The following is a 15854-nucleotide window of genomic DNA, read 5'->3' as shown; positions in this document are numbered from 1 at the left end:
GAATGATCACTGGGAGACATTTAAGGAAAGAAGACTCTTCTTGACTGATCTACTCTACTTGATTTTCTGGGGTATTAACCTTCTGGGATAAAGGTTGGCACAACTGATAAGAAGGTCTTTAAACTAGCAGATGAGGGGAGTAGGTTGGGAGAGACTTGTGAAATCTCCACACCTGGCTTCAATACACAGGTTCAGGAAAATCAGCTAAAGGAAGATACAGTAAGGGATAATGGAATACCACAAGCTAGAAAACTGGTTGAAGTCTGAGGGAAACAACTGAAATTCTTGTACATGAATGCAATGAATCTGGGTAATAAAATGGAGGAATTGGAACTACTGGAGGTCAAACCAGATATTATAAGGATGATAGAAATGTGGTGGAATAGCACTCATGACTGGAATACAGGTATTGAGGGGCATGTGCTCTTTAAGTGAAATAGAAATAAAAGTAAAGGTGATGGTGTAGTGTTGTACATCAATGAAGCAATAAACTGTAAAGAAATAAGAAGTGATAGTATGCACAAAATAGAATCTGTTTGGGTCAAAATCACTTTGGGAAAGGATTAGAAAAGAGGTTCTGTTGGGATTGTATTGGGGGTCTGCTATAGACCTCCAGGTTGGACTTGGATGTGCTAGAGATCTCCTTAATATTATTAGAGAGATAAATACTTTTGGGAATTGGGTCATAATGGTAGACTAACTTCCTGGACATAAATAGCAGCATAAAAGCTACTGATAATGGTAGGGCCCACTTATTCCTGGATGTGATAGATGACAGTTTTCTTTGTCAAATCGTTGAACCAACAAGAGGTGATGCGTTTTAGTCTTGGTTTTAGTTAGTGGTGAAGACATCATAGAAGAGCTGGTGAGAGAAAATAACTTTGGATCGAGTGATCATGAGTTGATTCAGTTTAAATTAAATGGAAGGATAATCAAAACCAGGTGATCAACTGTGTTTTTTTATTTCAAAATGGCAGACTTTGGGAAATTAAGGGAATTAGTTAAAGTTGTCAGCTGGACTGACAAGCTCAAGACAATGTGGAGGAGGTTTGGAGTTTCTTCAAATCAGCTATGCAAAATCTGTCTGACATTTGCATCCCAAGAAAGAGAAAAAAACTTGTAGGAAAAGGCTCCAGACCCGCTGGATGAATGATCACATCAAAAAGGTAATTAGGAGCAAGCAGAGAGCCTATAGGAAACAGAAAAAGGGGTTGAAGAGCAAAGAAAGCTACATCATGGCGGTTAGAAAATGTAGGGAATTAAAAGAAATAATTAGAGAGTTTTTCAGTTATATAGATAAAAAAAGCACAAAGAAGGATGAGGTTGGACCACTATTCAGGGTGGATGGGAAGCACTGTAAGATGGATAAGGCATTGGCTAAAGGGGAGAAGGCAATGGGTTGTGCTGAAACATTGATTATCGGACTGGACAGAGGTTACTAGCAGAGTTCTGCAAGGATCAGTCTTGGGACCAATCTTATTCAATGTTTTGATTAATGACCTTGCCACAAAAAGGAGTATGCTAATGAAATCTGCTGACAATACAAGCATGGAGGCATCATCAGTACAGAGGAGGATCAGAATATTATACAGGAATGTGTGGATGACCTTGATGACTAGAGTAACAGAAATGGGATGAAATTCAATAGTGCACAGTGTAAGGTCATGCACTTAGGCCTAATAATGAGAATTTATGCTACAAGCTGGGGGCTCAGCTGTTGGAAGTGACAGAGGAGGAGAGAGACCTGGGTGAGTGGATCCATCACAGGATGACTATGAACCACCAATGTGATGCAGCTGTGAAAAAGGCAAATGCAATCCTAAGATTTTTTTTAAGCAAGGCATTTCCAGTAGAGATAGAGAAGTATTAATGTCATTGTACAAGGCCCTGTAAAACCTCACCTGGAGTACTTTGTACAGTTCTGGTCACCCATGTTCAAGAAATATTAATTCAAACTAGAACAGGTGCAGAGAAGAGCTGTGACGAGGATTAGAGGAATTGAGGGGCTATCCTATGAGAGCACACTGGAAGAGCTTGTCTTAGTATCACAAAAAGATGGCAGAGAGGAAATATGATTGCTCTCTATAAATACATTAGGGGGTAAATACCAGGGAGGGTGAAGAGCTATTTAAACTAAAGGACAATCTTGGCACAAGAACAAATGGATAGAAACTGGTCATGAACAAATTCAGGCTAGAAATTAGAAGACGGTTTCTTCCCATCACAGGGATGAAGTTCTGGAACAATCTTCCAATAGGAGTTGTGGTGGCAAACAACTTAAGAGACAGCTGGACAAATTTATGAGTGCAATTCTATGATGGGGTTGCTTGTGATGGTGTGGGGCAGGGCTCAGCAGCCCTGGGGCTGGAGATGGGACACTGGGCAGTGTAGCGGGGTGGTCACCCTGCTCCTGTCCTGAGGGGGTTAAAGCAGCCCTGGAGAGGGCTGTGGCAGAGAAATGCCAGGCTGATTGGCGGAAGCAGCCACAGGTGGGGCCATGCCCCAATTAGGCCACAGCTGGCCCTATAAGAGGGCTGAGGGCCTGTAGCAGGGTGGACACCCGCTCCTGCCAGGGAGGGCTGGAAAACTGCCCTGGAGAGGGCTGCAGCTCTAAAAGCTGGGCTGATTGGGGAAGCCGCCGCAGCTGGGCCACACCCCAATCAGGCCACAGCTGGCCTGTATAAAAAGGCCAGGGAAGCCAGGAGCAAGTGGTTTCTCTCTGCACTCAGAGAGAGATTGGCTAGAGACAGAGTACCTGAGTGGAGGAGGGCTGGGGAGCTCCAGACTGGAAAGCCCCTGGCTGCAGCCTAGCAGAAGGCCAAGGGGTACGGGGGGTTGCAGAGGGCAGCCAGGGGTAGGCCAAGGCAGCAGGTCCAAACCCAACCTTGCCAGTGATGAGTAGGCTGATACTGCAGTCTGTCCCAGGGCGTGGGGCTAGACAATGACTGGCAGTAGCCTTATACTTAGGTGAGGTGGGAATAGTGGGTGGAGGCTCCCTGGGGAGGGGAGACCCTAAGACTGAGGGGTTACTGCCAGGGGGCAGCGCCCCACATAACAGGGCACTGGGGTCCTGGGAGGGACATGGGGGCCAGAGTGAGGCAAGGCAGATCACTGGCCTGCAGAGGGCGCTCCTGGCTGGAAAGTGAGCTAATTCCCAGAGATGACCAGCAGGAGGCGCCGCAGGGGTGAGTCCGCACCCTTACAAGGCCAGAGACAGAAAGACACTCTTTTTCTAGCTTCAGAGAGAGAAGGACCTGGCTGCCTGGGAGCTGAGAAGGATACCTAGGGTGGAGCAGTGCTGGAGAAGGGCAGAGAGAGCTGGGGTGCTCCAGCCTAGCAAAGCCCCAGGCTGCAGGCCGAGTTAAGGGCCCACAAAAGCATACTAGGGCTGCAGAGGGGCAACCCAGGAATAGGCAGAGGCAGCTGGTCCAACCTCCCTTGCCGATGATGAGTGATTTACAGGCTGCCTGAGTGGAGCAGGGCTGGGGAGTCCCAGTGAGCAGGGGCTAAATGGAGACTGGCAGTAGCCACTGAGGCAAGGTGGGGGTTGGGGGTTCCCCTAGGAGGGGAGACCCAGAGTGAGGGGGTACTGCAGAGGGCAGAACCCCTGGGCAAAGGGCAGCGGGGTCTGGGAAGGACATGGGGCCAGCGGCAGGTGAGACACCAGCCCGGAGAGGGTTCTCCAGGCTGGAAAGAGCTAATTCTCTGGATGACCAGCAGAGGCAGGGCCAGTGAGTCGTCGCCCCACCACAGGCAGGGTGGGCCAGGGGCTCTGAGGTGGCACCGAACATTCTCTCTCTCAGGGGCTGGGCTGGCTGGGCAGGGCCGGCTCCAGGGTTTTGGCCGCCCCAAGCAGCCAAAAAAAAAAAAAAAAAAAAGCCGCAATCGCGATCTGCGGCAGCAGGTCCTTTGCTCCCAGTGGGAGTGAGGGACCGTCCGCCGAATTGCCGCCGAATGCCTGGACGTGGTGCCTGGAGCCGGCCCTGTGGCTGGGTCTTGATCACATGCTCAGGGTCTAACCGATCCCCCTACATGGGGTTGGAAAGGAATTTCCCCCCAGATCAGATTGCCAGTGACCCTGGAGTTTTTTTTACTTCCTCTGCAGCATGTGGGTACAGATCACTTGCCAGGATTATCTGGGTATATCTCACTTAATCATTTCCCTGACATTGCAGGGGCCTCAGGAGTCCCTCCTATACTCTTCCTGGGGCACATAATAATCTAGTCTCCTGTGGGTCTCATTTACTTGAGCCACATTTTGGTTGTTGGGTTTAGTGTGTGGGTCTTGGGTGGTGGTGTTGGCCTGTGATATTGAAGAGGTCAGACTAGATGATCTGGAGGCCCCTTCTGGTCTTAAACACTATGACTGTGACATAATAGCAGGTACTTATTAAACCCTACCAACCCGAACACTCCACTGCACATGCAATTCTCTTCCTGGGGAGAGGACGAGAGAAAGAACAAACCACATGTGACATACGTTACTCATGCCACTTAATGCACTCCTGGAATGTGCTCAGAAACCAGACAACGAAGGTGATGACAGAACCCACACAGAACAGAATAGAAATGGAGACACAAAGGGATCAGGGACCTGGTCTTGCAAGTTGCGAGGCACTTCCAGCAAGATGGTAAACACCATGAACTCCTGTTGGTGTCAGAACTAAGCCCCAAGTAACGAGCACAAGGATGTTTATGATGGAGCAGAGAGTAGGAGCCAGGTGTATCGCCTCCCAAAACTGTGCATTAAGCACTAACCACAAAGCCACCAGTGTTTTGAACATCCAAGATTAAATTTCCCGATAGAGCAAGAGCGTTTGTACTCTATTTTGTCTCATTCATAGAAAAATAAGGGTCAAGAATTAGGAGGAGAGGAAAAGAAAGAAAGTAGATCAGAGTATTTGAACAAAAGTTCATCCTATCTGGCTAACACTGATGAAATGAGCGTGGGGAGAGAGCAGCTCAACTCATTCTGAAATCGAGGCCAGGACTAATGCCTCCATGATCATTACAATTAGATATAATGATCATTAATAATATATTAATTACAACACAATTTCTTCATATGTAGCCTACACGCAGGAGTGCAATTCTTTGTCATGCCCTTAAGAGGCACAGCACAAAACTTGCAGTTCAGGGTGGGAGGAAGGTGTCATAGTGGCTTTAAACCATCATTGCACCATCCCAATCCTGGGCAGCTTTGGGGACTGGAGAGGCCCCTGTTGTAATTTAGACAGCACTGGAGATCTGTCTACATTATGGCAGCTGCTGTGGGTTTCCTTTCTAGAGCCTTTTTATACCACTCTGGCCTTTTAAGATGGTGCAAAGGGGCTCCAGTGAGGATTGGGATCATACCCAAGATTTCAATGAGCTCTCACTATAGGGGAAGTTTTAACAGCCTGCATTATGTAATTATTGTTTTGTTATATTGTAATTATGGATGTGACTGAGTCCCTGTGATAGACCACACTGATAATGCCAATTTCAGGGCAGACTGCAAGAAATAGGGCAGGCAATCCCCAGAGCCGGTGGTTTACTCTGTAATTAGATTCACCAAACCAGTAACAAAAGAGCTTCTGCAGCACCACACTGGTTAACCAGAAGCCAAACACAGTCCCCTTTAAGCATTCCAGCCCTTGACTCCCATCCAGGTTATTGAAAACCCATTTCACCATATGTGGAGGTTCTTTCTAATCCCAAAGGATCAGATGCATATCCCCAGGTCAGTATGAATCTCAGATCTTACCAAAATATCATACTGTCAGCCAATCTTTAGTAACTAAGCAAAGATTAATAAAAGAAAATAAGAGAGTTATAAATGGTTAATAGATCAGATCAATACAAATAATTGCGAAGTCCTTATATCAGATTTGTAGCAGTGATGGAATGGACTGTTGACTTGTGAAGTCTCTCTAGTAATTTCCAAAAGACTGGAAGCTCCTCAGTCCAAGATACTCCTTTTAGTTGTAAATCCACAGTCCAGAGAATCAGAGCAGGAAAGAGGCAACATGGAGATGTTTTAGGTGTCTTTTTATATCTTCTGCCATGTGCTTGGAAATTTACTGTCCTAAACAAAGCCCACAGCTCCGATGAATGGAAATTTACTGGCCAAAGATGGAGTCCAGCATCTCATGAGCATATCACATGTCCTTACATGGTTTGCTGAATCACAGGAGGTAGCCATTCGCTCCTCGCTGTCTGAGGCATCCACAGGAAGACCTACTGGGTGGGATGAGTTTCTTCAATGGCCCATTGTGAGAGTGGAGTGTCCTTGATAGGCCATCCACACATAGCTGGTGGACATGGATCAGTGTTCATGTCGTCCTCCCTGTCAGTACCCGGCCCGGGCCAGAGAAACTAATGATCCAACCAGCGGACCAAATTCAATGATGAATTCTGGTCACATGCCACCTGAGGCATGTTGCGCATATGCTATGAAGACCATAACCTTAATGTAAATTCTATTGGGGGTGAGGGGGTGTGTTACCCAGGAATACCACACAGGTTTAAGATACAAGTACATAGCTAATTTTCATAACTTCAGATACAAAGATGATATATGCATAGAAACAGGATAAGCATGCTTAGCAAATCATAAATTTACCATTGACAACTTACATGACATACTTTGTATAAGATTTGTTGCAATTGTATAGCAGTGGTAACAACAATCATGCAAATGGTCATCTTTAATCAGACAGCTTCACAATGGTATTGTTATGTAAAGATTGCTCAGTACAAAAAAAATCTTACAGAGTACTGTATTTCTCATTTCAAAATTAATTTTAATTCTTAATCCAATTTACAAGTCTAGATTTACTTGTAAATGTTCAAAATATTAATTCTTCACTCAGAGAGTGTGTTAAGATTGGTGAGGACATTATATTCTCCATACATAACAAAGAAATCAAATCCCTATTTTAATTACACAGCTCAATTCCACCTTAACAAAAGAGTCACGATCAGCACTTCCACAATAGCATCATTTTTTTAAAGGTTTATTGTGCCAAAACTGACATTTTCACTCAGTACAACTACATTTAATGATTTCACAGTTATTGCAAATTATCAGAGTATAAAGAAGAACAGGAGTACTTGTGGCACCTTAGAGACTAACAAATTTATTAGAGCATAAGCTTTCGTGGACTACAGCCCACTTCTTCGGATGCATCCGAAGAAGTGGGCTGTAGTCCACGAAAGCTTATGCTCTAATAAATTTGTTAGTCTCTAAGGTGCCACAAGTACTCCAGTTCTTCTTTTTGCGGATACAGACTAACACGGCTGTTACTCTGAAACTTATCAGAGTATAGTTTATACATTCTTACTGAAAATGTCATGGATTGTAGTTTCACTAGTACTACAGGTCTGATTCTAATCTTCCTTACATTGGTGTAAGATAAAGTCAGTAGGGCCTGATTCTGGTTTACACTAAGGCACCTTTTACAATTGTAAATCAGCTTTAAGGTAAATGAGAACAAGGCTCAATGCAGTTATATTGGTGTAAACCCAATGTGCCTGAGAGGAGAATCAGTCCTTGTCACATAATCAATAAACTCAATTATTTTCTATACTTGCACTGGAATTTTTTTTCATGATCAGAAATAAAGATGAACATATATTTCAATGGAGATGATCTAGCAATCAAAACAACTCAATATTATGCTTACTATCAAAATACTTTACACCTTTTAAAAAAAAACTACATGTTGGAAACTCTGGAAATTAACCTTTAAAAGTTTCTGGCAGTTCTCCCCTGCTGTATTATCTTTCATCATTCACTATCCTCCCAGCTGCCTTATTCCATCAATCTGATCTTAATTTTGCTACCTTGTTTTTTTCTGTAATGGAAATGTGCTGCTGGATGTAAACTGTTGATTTTATATATCTGTAACTCTTCTGCCAGGTGTTGTTGGCAGCAATAAAAGTTTGGTTCAACATCTAGTGGTTTCTCTTAAGAGTACAAAGAAAATAATGTCTCAAGTCCCCACCCAGAAAACTGCTAAAACTAAATACATCCCCTCAGCACCCTTAATAGTCAAAACTTTCCCACTTGCAAGCACTGGATCTTTTATGAGGGGGAGAAATTAATTCAGGAAAACAGAACACCAATGACTCAAAAGTATGCAAATAATAAGTAGGTCACCCACCCCACAATATCTTGGGCAGTAGTCCTTTGCTTCAGTTTCCCCACCTTTTGGTGTGAAAATCCAATGGACAAATATCCCTTTAATATGCCTCTATATCCTTCCTTTCACTGCACCCCACTCACAGATTGTTGTCAGATGTGAGCAAAGTCCCAGAGTCCATGGGTGCATTCAGGTGGGTTCACCTCCAGTCCCCGGGGAGGAGGATGAGTGTGCTTGGCTCCTGTGAATAGATGCTTTGCTGCCATTTTCTCATTGACCACTGGCACCTCTCATCATGCCACCTGGAGGAACTCAAATATGAAATTGCAGAACTACTAACTGACATATGTAACCTTCCATTTAAATCTGCTTCTGTACCAAATGACTGGAAGATAGCTAATGGGACACCAATTTTTTAAACAAGGTGCCCGAGGCGATCCTGGCAACTACAGGCCAAAAAGCCCAACTTCAGTTCCCAGCAAATCGTTTGAAACTATAGTAAAGAACAGAATTGTCAGACACATAGATGAACATGATTTGTTGGAGAAATTTTTGTAAAGTGAAAACATGCCTCACCAATCTACTAGAATTCTTTGAGGGGTCAACACACATGTGGGAAAGGGTGATCCAGTGGATATAGTGTACTTGGACTTTCAGAAAGTCTTTGGTAAGGTCACTCACCAAAGGCTCTTAAGCAAAATACGCAGTCATGGGATGAGAGGGACAGTCCTGTCACAGATCAGTAACAGGTTAAAAGATAGGAAACAAAAGGTAGGAATAAATGGTCAGTTTACAGAATGGAGAGCAGTAAATAGGGATCTGTACTGGGACCAGTGCTGTTCAACGTATTCATAAATGATCTGGGAAAAAGGGATAAACAGGGAGATGGCAAAGTTTGCAGACAATACAAAATTACTCAGGATAGGTAAGTCCAAAGCTGACTATGAGATCACACAAAACTAAGTGACTGGACAACAAAATAGCAGATGAAATTCAATGTTGATAAATGCAAAGTAATGCACATTTTAAAACATAATCCCAACTATACATACAAAATGATGTGAATAGCTCTCTGAAAACATCCACTCAGTGTGCAGTGACAGTCAAAAACATTAACAGAATGTTAGGAACCAATAGGAAAGGGCTAGTTAATAAGCTGGAAAATATCATAATGCTACTATATAAATCCATGATACACCCACATCTTGAATGCTGCATGCAGTTCTGGTCCCCCCATCTCAAAAAAGATATATTAGAATTGGAAAAGGTACAGAAAAGGGCAACAAAGATGATTAAGAGGAGAGATTAAAAAGACACAGATTTTTCAGCTTGGAAAAGAGTCGACTAAGGAGGGTATCGTAGAGGTTTATAAAATCATTAATGGTGTGGAGAAAGTGAATAAGGAGGAGTTATTTACTCCTTCACATAACACAAGAACCAATGAAATTAATAGGCAACAGGGCCAGCTCCAGGGTTTGGGCCGCCCCAAGCAGCCAAAAAAACCCAAAAAACCCACAATCGCGATTGCGATCTGCGGCGGCAATTCGGCGGGAGGTCCTTCACTCTGAGTGGGAGTGAGGGACCATCCGCCGAATTGCTGCTGAATAGCTGGACATGCCGCCCCTCTCCGGAGTGGCCGCCCCAAGCACCTGCTTGCCAGGCTGGTGCCTGGAGCCGGCCCTGATAGGCAACAGGTTTAAAACAAACAAAAGGAAGTACTTCTTCTCACAATGCATAGTCAACCTGTGGAACTCCTTGCCAGGGGATGTGGAGGCCAAAATTATAACAGGGTTCAATAAAGAACTAGATAAGTTCCTGGAAGATAGGTCCATCAACGGCTATTGGGTGTCCCTAGCCTCTGATTGCCAGAAGCTGGGAGTGGACAATAGGGAATGGATCATGCAATAATTCCCCTGTTCTGTTCATTCTCTCTGAAGCACCTGGCATTGGCCACTGTCATAAGACAAGATACTGGGCTAGATGGACCATTCTTATGTTCACTTCTTGCTGCTGCAGCTGCTGCTACCATTACTTTTTGGCATCTCTCAACTCTTACTCTGCCTGTCTACTCTGGTCATACAGTGCATGAGCACCTACCTCAGCTATTAGAAATCATAGCTGTAAGATTGCTAGATAATGGTTGCCTCTCACCACTACCTCTTTGGGTGGTCTTTCATCATAGTGATTACAGTTCTAGGAATTTCCCTGGGTAGGAGAGAACCTCTCTGCTTCCTTTTCTATGCTATATTTCACCACAACACTATCTACACACCAGGTGTAAGGGTCTACTCTCTGGAACAGCTATTAGTGATTTCAGCTGTAATAATCACTGGGCCAAGAAAGGAACTCTTAGATGAGTCTGTTGAACTCTATCTTTAAATTCTGTTGAGAGGGTTTAAATAACATATATAACCCTTAACTAAAATCCACATCAACAAACAGAAGCACCGGTCTCTGCTTTCTTTCAATTGGATTTTGGCTCATTACCCAGTGCTTTGAAATTGAGGTATACATTATGGAGACCCCACAATCAGGGCACATTACATACAGTTCTGCTTCTCTTTGGGCACACAGTAGGGATAGCAACATTTCTTTACTCATATATCCAAGACTGAAGTTAATTCTAACCCCAAATGGCGAAAAATGATTACCCCGGCACAGTGGATGTTGCCTTTGCAAATGAGGTTGGTTTATGAGGTATTTTCTTCTGCTCATCAATAGATGGCAGCAGAGAGCTCACTGAGACCATTGGCTTACGTACTTTATATCAAACGTTTAGTAAGGATTTTACAAATAATATAACCCCAGGGTTCAATAATTAAGGCAGAGTCTATGGACTCTCATAGTACATTGTGTTGGTGGATTAGAAGAAAGTTGTTATGAGTAATCAATCTGTTTGGGGTATGAAATGTGTTGTTCATAAGTTGGTGTAGGTTTTGTACAAGTGCATGTAGTTTACTAATTTGTCTATTTAACTATATCATAACCTACCTGTATATAGGAGTTGGGTATTTTCTTTTAATATGTAAGGTGAAATCCATGTTATAACCCTGGGGGGTCCCTTTTCTCGCAGCAGGGACTCGCAGCTAGGGGCCCCCAAGCTGGAGCACTTCCAGCAGCAGGGGGAGATCGGACCCACGTCTACAAACCTCCTCTAGTTGCAGGAACCTTCAGGGCTGTTGCCCAGCACTGGAGCTTCCTGCAGCAGGGGGAGGCACTTGAAGGTGGGTCTGATCTCCCCGCTCCTGACCCTTGAGAGTTGCCATGCAAAGGAAGGACAAGTCCTGTCCCACCCCAGCTGGGTGGGGACTTGTAGCTAGGAGCCCCCTGGCTAGGTCACTCCAAGCAGCAAGGGGGAGATCAGATTTCATGGGGAAGGGCTTATTTCACGGTCCGTGACACGTTTTTCACGGTCATGAAATTGGTAGGGCCCTACCCATGGATTTGAATGGGAATTAAGAACCAGATTATCAAAGGTATTATGACTCCTAACTTCCATCGAAATCAATGGAAGTTAGGATCTAAATACCTTTAGGATCTGGGCCTCTGCCTTTCCCAGTCCATACTTTTGTCTCCTAAGGTCCACTGCACACAACCCTGCCCCCATATTAACCGTCTATCTCCTTGGGCCCCTCTTCCATGTCCTTTCTTTTTGTCTGATTTTTACCTAATTTTCCAAAAAGACTGCACACTAGAATGAGAAGTGGCATGAAAAATGTGAAGCTACGGTTCTTTGGGGGAAGTTTGGAGGTGTAGTGGATGTGTATGAAAATAGGGCTTATGATGTAGCGATAGCTACAAATGTAATTATGAGATGACTACATCCGCTCTCCCATGAAATCTTTAATTCTCAGAAAACACCCCATTTTGGGTCACAGCTCCATGATTCTGTCTGGACTTGCCAGTCTGTCACCTTTCTGGAGCACAAAATTATTTAAAATCGAGGCTGAGAAACTGATGATCTTTTTTTCAGTTGTGCTGTGGAAGGCAGCCATTACACTCTGTTCTGTCTTGGCAGTTCAGTGCTGTACTTTAATCTCTGGTCCAGGTTCCTCTTTCACTTATACCTGTGTGAATCAGGAGTCACTCCAGTGTAAAACTGGCATGAGCTCAGAAGCAGACCCTTTGGATTACCCTCTCCACTGTACTTTAATCGTCAACTATACTTGACTCATCATTTTGTTGCAGAAATATGAAATGTCAGTCCAGAAAAAACACATGTAATTCATTAGATGAGCCATCATTTATCATGCTGATCAGTGAGCAGAAATATTTTAACATCAAACAGTAGCACATTTTTCACATTTATTGGCATGACGGATCAGTGATTAATTAATGAGGCCTGATTAAAGCAAACTGCTATTTACTTCCATATTCAACTGATTATCCCATAATTGCTGTTATCACACCACCACCACAGCATCTCAATGAGAGGAAACAAATCACTATTTTTTTTTAAATGGACATTTGCGTTGTGTGAAGCTGAGGTAGTGTGGTGTGACATGTGGCACCTCTGGGTCAACAATGTGGACTTGCAACATGACTCTGGGTTTTAAGTAGCAAAATGAGGTCTCTTATTTAGTACATGGGAGAGGCAGAAAGTGCAACTGGTGTCCTCCACAAATCAGGATGTGAAGATCACTAACATGACAAAAAAGCTTCTCAGAATATGTAGCATATGTTTTAGAGAGAAAAGTTGGGAGAGGTAATATCTTTTACTGGATGTCTGTTGGTGAGAGAGATAAGCTTTCGAGCTTACACAGAGCTCCCCTTCAAGTATCTTCAGCATATCTTTTGACAGGCATATGTGTTTGGCTACCCACAGACAGTAAGTCCAGCTGAGCCAATAAGATGTAATGAATCATCTGTCTGACATTTTCTGTGAGCTGTGTTGGTTAACTGTGACTGGTCAGATATGTCACATGGTATTACTTCTGTTTTTTGATTGGATGAGTGCACAGGCATTTCCAACATAAATGCTCACATGTGTGAATGTAAAATTCATTTTCTTTGGCTACTTTTCTTTTTCTTTGAGTCTATCACTATAAATCATATTTTCCAATCCTTTAATTATTCTTGTAGCTCTTCTCTGAACCTGCTCCAGCTCACCAACATCCTTCTTGAATTGTAGACACAAGGCCTGGGCACAACATTTGGTAACAGTTGCACTTGTGCCAAATACAGAGGTAAAATAACCTCTCTACTTGTACTCAAGATTCCCCTGTTTATGCACCCAAGGATTGCATTAGCTTTTGTGGTCACAGTGTCACCCTGGGAGCTCATATTCAGCTGATTATCCACCATGACCTCCAACTCTTTTTCAGAATAACTGCTTCCCAGGATAGAGAACATAACATAAGAACGGCCATACTGGGGCCAAAGGTCCATCCAGCCCAGTATCCTGTCTACTGGCAGTGGCCAATCTCAGGTGCCCCAGAGGAAGTGAACCTAACAGGTAATGATCAAGTGATCTCTCTCCTGCCATCCATCTCCATCCTCTGACAAACAGAGGCTAGGGACATCATTCCTCACCCATCCTGGCTAATAGCCATTAATGGACTTACCCTCCATGAATTTATCCAGTTCTCTTTTAAACGCTGTTATAGTCCTAGCCTTCACAACCTCCTCAGGCAAGGAGTTCCACAGGTCGACTGTGCACTGTGTGAAGAAGAACTTCCTTTTATTTGTTTTAAGCCTGCTGCCCATTAATTTCATTTGGTGGCTCCTAGTTCTTATATTATATTACCTTTTTCTAATGCCAATATGTCTTTTTTGAGATGAGACCACATCTGTATGCAGTATTCAAGATGTGAGCATACCATGGATTTATATAAAGGCAATAAGATATTCTCCATCTTATTTTCTATCCATTTTTTAATGATTCCTAACATCCTGTTTCCTTTTTTGACTGCCGCTGCACACTGCATGGACGTCTTCGGAGAACTATCCACGATGACTCCAAGATCATAGCTAAATTAGTTTCCTATCCTGTAAGCATGGCCTATGTTCTTTGATTCTAGATGTATGACATTCAGCCATATTAAAATGGCTATTCTTTGCTTACAGCAGCTTACCAACTGATCCAGATTGCTCTGTGTCAGTGTCCTATCCTCTTTATTATTTACCATTCCTCCATCTGCAAACTTTGTGTCAGTTGCAAACTTTATCAGTAATGATTTTATGTTTTCTTCCAGGTGACTAATAAAAATGTTAAATAGTTAAAGGCCCTGTGGGACCTCCCCCTAGGAAAAAAAACCATCTGATGATAATTCTCCATTTACAGTTATGTTCTGAGATTTGTCAATTATCCAGTTTTTAATCCTGACTATGTTAATTTTGTATTGTTCTAGTTTCTTAATCAGTGTCATGCAGTACCCAGTCAAGTGCCTTACAGAAATCTAAGTATATTACATCAACACTATTACATTTATCAACCAAACTTGTAAACTTATCAAAAAAGAACAGGGACTATCTTTATTGTGTGTGCAGTACAGCATTGAGCACGTTGTTGGTGCTGAACAAATGCTACTACTAAATCATGCCTTTGAAATTTCATTTCCCTTAGTATTGGTGCCAGTAATACTCAATCACCTGAATGCTCAGGGGAAGCACACCCCAAAAGGGGCACAAACATGGCAGAAATTAAGACATTTAAAAATTGGAGTGAATATTTGCAGGATATTTTTTTGCACTATTTACCCAGCTCTAGCAAATCATCAGAGGCCACTTGCTTTTACCAGAGGGCAGGGTTGCAGGACTGATATGAAATTTGAAACCTAAAAGGCAATATTCCCAAACTAAACTTGGTTTAGCCATAGATTTCAAAGTGCCTTACAAAGGAGGGTAAGTACCACTATCTCCATTTGACACAGGAGGAAACTGAGACATGGAGAGTTCAAGTGATTTGCCCAATGTCACACACACTTAATCAGTGGCAGAGCTGGGAATAACATCCAGAACTGAAATCCTGACCCCATTGAAGTCAATGGCAAAATTCCCACTAACTTCAGTGGGGCCAGGAATTCCCACAAGGTCTCTTCTTAGTTTGGTACTCTCTGCATCAGGTTATCCAGAGCCGGCTCCAGGCACCAGCCAACCAAGCATGTGCTTGGGGCGGCACCTGGTAAGGGGCGGCCAATCTTGGGGTGGCGGGGGGCCTCAGGGTTTTTTTTTGGGGGGGGGAGGTTCGGTCGGGTGGCGCTCGGGGTGGGTTTGTTTTTGTTTCGGCGGCTGGGCATGCGGGGGGCACTGGGAGGGGGGATTCAGCAGTGGTGCTCCGCAGGGGGGAGTATGGTGGCACGGTGGGGCACTCTGCAGGGGGGTGTTTGGCAGTGCAGCTCGCCGGTGGGGATGTTTGGCGGCGTGGCGCTTGACTGGAGGTGTGTGTGGCAGCTGGGGGGTTCGGCAGCGCGGCGCTCGGCGGGGGGATTCAGCAGTGCGGTGTGGCGCTCCGCGGGGGGGGTGTTCGGTGGCGCTTGGCCGGGGGCTTCGGCAGCACGGCATTCAGCAGCATGGCATTCGGCAGCGCTCCGCGGGGGGGGGGGGGGGGTTCAGCTGCGCGGCATTCGGTGGCGCTCTGCAGGGGGTGGGGGGAGTTCGGCTGCATGGTGCTCCGCGGGGGGCTGGGGGATTTGGCGGGGGGGGGGGGGTTCGGTGGTGTGGCGCTCCACAGAGGGCTGGGGGGGTTCGGCGGCGCTCCGTGGGGGGCTGGGGAGGTTCGGCGGGGGG

Source organism: Malaclemys terrapin, chromosome 1 (assembly GCF_027887155.1).
Source record: "Malaclemys terrapin pileata isolate rMalTer1 chromosome 1, rMalTer1.hap1, whole genome shotgun sequence".
NCBI lineage: Eukaryota > Metazoa > Chordata > Testudines > Emydidae > Malaclemys > Malaclemys terrapin.
This window is presented reverse-complemented; position numbering follows the sequence as displayed.